Source organism: Charadrius vociferus, unplaced genomic scaffold (genome assembly GCF_000708025.1).
Source record: "Charadrius vociferus isolate BGI_N301 unplaced genomic scaffold, ASM70802v2 scaffold423, whole genome shotgun sequence".
In the NCBI taxonomy this organism is placed as follows: domain Eukaryota; kingdom Metazoa; phylum Chordata; class Aves; order Charadriiformes; family Charadriidae; genus Charadrius; species Charadrius vociferus.
This window is the reverse complement of record NW_009648149.1, coordinates 4,301,269-4,306,677: the sequence shown is the minus strand read 5'-3', so window position 1 is coordinate 4,306,677 and position 5,409 is coordinate 4,301,269.

Here is a 5,409-nt window from a genome sequence, read left to right as displayed (position 1 = left end):
GTGTAAGTGTCCAAAAGACAGTGAAGGGAGCTGGAGAAATGGGATCATTTAATAGGACTTTAAGGGAGAAGTCATGGACCCTGGAAAAGGAGCGTAGGGTAATTCACTGAAGTACAGTCAAGTAAGAAACAGGGAAGAAATCTGAAGCTGAGAAACTTGTTATAGGTGGTGATCTCGAGAAAGGGGAGCCTTTCCATTTGGTCTATATAGCAGGCAGACAACTGCTGATAACAGCCTGTCTAGAATTTGAAGGGAGGAGCAGGGGTTGCGCGAGTGAAGGCACCCAAGGATTCAGTCTGAATGAGAATGGCTGGAGCGTCGGCTGCAGTCACAGCTTCGTGCTAACCAGTGCTCCTAATAAAGAATACATTTAGTTTCAAAATGTGAAGCCTTCTTGTGTTATTATGCAGCATACTGTATGTACAGAAGTGTCTGGGGTCAGCCTTGTGGCACTCACAGCATGGAGGGGAGTGATGCCACGGGAAAAAAAAGCAGAGTAAATAGGCAGTGCTCAGATGACAGGGAAAGCCGGACACACTTTGAACAAGCAGAGGATAAGCGTTTGACTGCATCTTTACCCCTTTACTTTAACATTTGAAGAGTATTTTGCTGCGGAGCTATGTAGAATCAAAACTGCTTACGCTAATAGCTAGAAATGTCCAATGCAGACAAAACATTTTTCCACACATCCTTGTGAGTTTGCTCTCAGACGGCACCGTTGACTGAAGGTGAGCAATACGAATGCCCACTAAGAGTTTAGGAGCTTTAAGAGGTGTGAACACAGAAAGAGTGCTGGGCAAGCAAGCTCTATTGTAAATATCTGCGCTTGACCCAAACCGAAGAGAATGGGATTTTGCTTTGGATTCTTTTGGTTTTCCTGAAAAAGCAAATCTAGTTTCTACCGGGGATCAAAATGCTAAAGTTAAACAAATGACCAAGGAGAAACTGAGGCAGAAGTTGTATTGTTATGCCAATATGAAAGACAACTGCTGCTAAATAATGCAGCAAACATCCAGGATTTTTTTTTTAAATCTTAGAAAAGACCAATCACTGAATTGATAGTTAGAAAAAATTCTTATGAATAGAACATTCCTTAAAAACCTACTACAGAGTTCCCCGCATTTGTTTTAGGACTTGACTGTGCTTAAAGTTAATTTAACCTAGGGTTGATATGAAGTTTGAAAGCAAAAGCCATTTTTGAGTAATTCCATGCTAGGCAAGCCATAATAACATACTTACATAGCCCCCGCTATCTTAAGATGTAGAATAACATTGCTGTATTATTGTGTTAGACGCTGGGCAAACTAACTCTACTAATGATCCCTGCTCAGGGGGAGGGACGAGCACAGGACTGGGACTGTCTTGCTGAATCCATCCAATATTCTGTTTTAACTGTTTCTGCATTTTCTCATGCTGGTCACCAGTCTAAATGTTCCTCCTTTAAAACATGTTGCCCACAGAAGCAGTATGCAACATTCCTGACTTACCGAGGTGTATGCGAGGGTTGCCAAGGAAGATGATCTTGCTCCTCCTCTCTGTCCTGAATCTAGGGGATGCTGAGAACAGCCACATCTGATCCACATTTTTCTTCTCTTAGCCAGTGTGTGACCTGTTCGGTGAAAACACACAACACATTATGTAGCTGCTATTAGTAACAGAACTCTAGCCCAGAAACTAAAAAGGTCAGATTAATATTAATTATCTTATAGGTATCAAGTTATATGCCATATATATTTCTACTAAAGGTCAATATGGCATTCCTTCATTTTACATCCATGTGCTTCATTAGGTAAAGAAAAGTAAGCTACGTATAATGGATTTTTTTGTAGTTTTAATCAACAATTTCATCAAAAGCACATTTTTCACCTGTGATAACAACATAATGGAAAACTAGATCAATACATTAATTATATGCACTGCTTTCTAAACTCTTTTGTTTAAATGAATTACGGTGTTGTGGAAATTAGAAAGAAAAAACCTATGCAAATAAAAGATATTACCTTTCACTGTCAGGCAAATGGTCTCAAAATTATATCTGCCTATTTTATTTTTTTGAAGACTTTCATTGCTATTCCATATAAAAGATCAGAAATCAGGAAACCTCTAGTTGTAATGTCCATATAATAGCAAATAAGCAGTGTAACTGATTTTACTAGCACATTACACAAAACAGGATGCGGTAACAGCAGACTGCTATGCGATAGAAGTGGCAACTGTAATATTAATTTGGGGAAAATCCAAAATCTGTACTTCAGGGGACCTCCTCCTCAGCACACTAAGATAAATATCTGCATCATCTCCATCCATCCAAGGTCGTGTGACCATCACAAAGAGAGAGGCAAGGTAGCGGTCAGAGCGGTAGGGAAACGTCTCTACAGCTGGGGTATTTTCTTGTTAGGAAAACCATTTCCATGTGGAAAGGTTTATTTGTCTCCCAGGATGTTGAGTTCTTACAAGCCTAGAAAGTGGAAAAGAGCTACAAATCCGCTGAGATTTCTCTGCAGACCTTAGCAGGGTTTGAAAAACATTTGGTCTCTGGGGAAAGTGGAAGCTGCAGTTCTCCCCAGTTTGCTAGCCTTGCTAGCTCCCCTAGTAACACACCATCTACAGTCACAGTTCCTCATACATCTTGTATGTGTTTCAATGTACAATAGAGCCCAGCGCAAAGAGCCGCAAGCAAGCACCAGCTTGGGCCAGGAAGTCTCTATACAGGTCCACACAATACAGATCCAGAAGCAGCTCTGCCATGGGGACAGAGCTCGTTAATTTGGATGCAAAATTGCAGAAGCGTAACTATACAGATGCAGATCCAGCTCAGAGAGAGACATAAGAATGTCTTTACCTTCTGCCTCAGGGATTCCAGTTCTAGTGTTAGCCTGCACGAAGTGAACTGGAACATCTCTAATCTGCAATCTAAGTAAACTTTACATATGTACTACTAACTACTCTGTGTTCTGTTCCAGTGTCCTTACCCCAAAAGACTGTTCTTTTGGCTCCTTTTTTTCCAGCTCTGGACACCATTGAGAAGACTGAAGACATAGCAAGAGACAGATTGAGCTAAAAAGGAACAAGATAATCTAAACTGGTAATCCTTCCATACCAAGGTCTATTCAGCATCGTGACTTGCTAATGTTTCCGTTTCTCCTCTTCATTCTCCCAATAACCAAAATCAACATATCTTTAACATTTATTTCTTAATATGCTCACAAATTTTAATTGTCAGCTTAAAAAGGAGATCTGAGTCCTATAGTATTTTCTTCTTCTTGCAGAGCTCACTGGTTAATTCCCAAAGACATCTTGCTTCCAGGCAGTCCCTGAAGCTTTCTGATGCAGAAGTCTACACCATTTGGGGAGCTTTAATTTCATAGACTAGTATCACATGATCCTCTGACCCAAATGACAGGTCAAATTTTAAAACATCTGGGACTAGATTCTTTGCTGGTTGCAGGGAAAAGGGAGACTTGACTCATTTTTTTCACTGAGGAGTGAAGGGGGCCCTCTGCAAGTATTAAACAAATAGTTGTGTGAGCAGTGGAATGAATTAAATCTGGTTTCTTATGAATTTGAGGTGCATAAAAGTGTGACCTTGGACTGAAGCTATTCTGTATAGTGGTGTTATTTACTGCAGCTCTCACCTCCATGGATTCTCTGGAGCCTCATAAGATATAAGTTCATGCTGCAGTCTTCCCTCAGCTGGGCAATATCAAATTTTTTTGCTCGACTATCTGGCCGCTTATTTTCATGAAATGTATTAGAACACAGTTACTTTGAAACTTCTGTCATTTTGTCACACTTGGTTGGAAAAGGCCACTAGATTCAAAAATTATTAGGGGGTACACAAGGACAGATACATGCACAGAGACAGCCTGATCACAGATGCCTTGTTTCCATAGGAAACCAAACTAAAAATAGACAGTTTCCTAAGTGTTAAAGATGGAATTTTTATTTGTTTTTGCAGTTGGGAACCAAACAGACTCACTATTCACATGGCTCTAGCACATGAGAAATTGGAAAGAAAAGTAATCTTCATTTTTCTGATAGATGCCTCAATATGTGTAATACAGTGACCAGTAACACAACAGCCACGTGTCCAAAGGCTGCAATCTGCTGGGCTGGATGACAGGTTGTCTATACGGCAGCATATATGAGAATTTCTTGGTTTTTAAACAGTATCTCTAAGATCATTCAGTAAGCACAGAGCGCTTTTTCTGCTAGAAATGCAACACATGATGACATCAGTCTGTAAATTTCATTGTTTCAAATGATCCAGGCACAAATAAGGTCTCTATTTGGTTTTTCATTCATCAAAAAATGATAAAACAGATGTTACCAATTCATTTTCCCCCCATCAGTTGCTAAGTATCGACCTCAAAGTGGCATGCGGCAGCAAATGATAGCTGGGCATACCATGACTGAGAAAGCACAGCTTTCTTTTGTAATCAAAATAATATGGTCATTATAGCATGCGTATGAGCTGTGCAGTGCAACCTTTGGCTGCATCCTCATAGAAGCTGACATTTTACATATGGATGTCTTTAATGTATTTGAGGTGTTTGATCTAAATCACTTGGGGATATTATATAAAGAAGTATATGGAAGTGAGGTGAGCCTCTCAAGCGATGGATAGGAGAGATGGAGACAGTGACTGACAACTCAGGCTATCTGTGTATCATCGAGCTAAACACATAGGGATTTTAGGACCACAAGAACTGTATAAATACAGATAATCTGAGAACACTGAAGGATCTCAAAACAGAAGACTATTTTTAAGGTGTAGTAACAATGCAGAAAGAACAAATTCCGTAGCATCTTATATGGCAGTATGTGAGATCATTGCATAAAAACAACCTTCTAAACCCACTTTTCTTGGGACTGAAGCCGCAGGTGGTAAAGGCTGGTTGTGCTATTGTTACCACCGCACCTCAGGTGAGATCTAATGGTCAATAATTTGCTAAGAGGCAGAGCAAGCCCTTACAGCTGTAGGGAGATAAGATGCCTTGGCTGTTACCAGCAAACAGTGGATGCTGCTGGAAATTTCACAGAAAGCAGTGTCATGATATTAATTTACATACCTTCATGCAACAACATCCAGCAATGTAACGTACTGTGGAGGTAGGTGTCTCCAACTGCCATGCAACTCAGAAATGGCTGCTACTGGGCCTCAGCTTAAGTTTAACTGTGACCTCTTTCGATTTCCCATGTCAGATCCACTCAAGATCCTTTAAGTTGACAGAAAACTATAGGGGACCTCAGTCCTGAGAATCACATTTGTGGCTTTTACGGAGAGGAGAGGCTTTTGGGCTTCCCCTGTGTGACAACCCCATCCCTCCCCCAGCAGCCATAGCAAACAGGCTCCCGTGGGTGCTTCCTCCTCCTGCACGGGGCAGGCACCCGCAGCCCCCGGCGTCC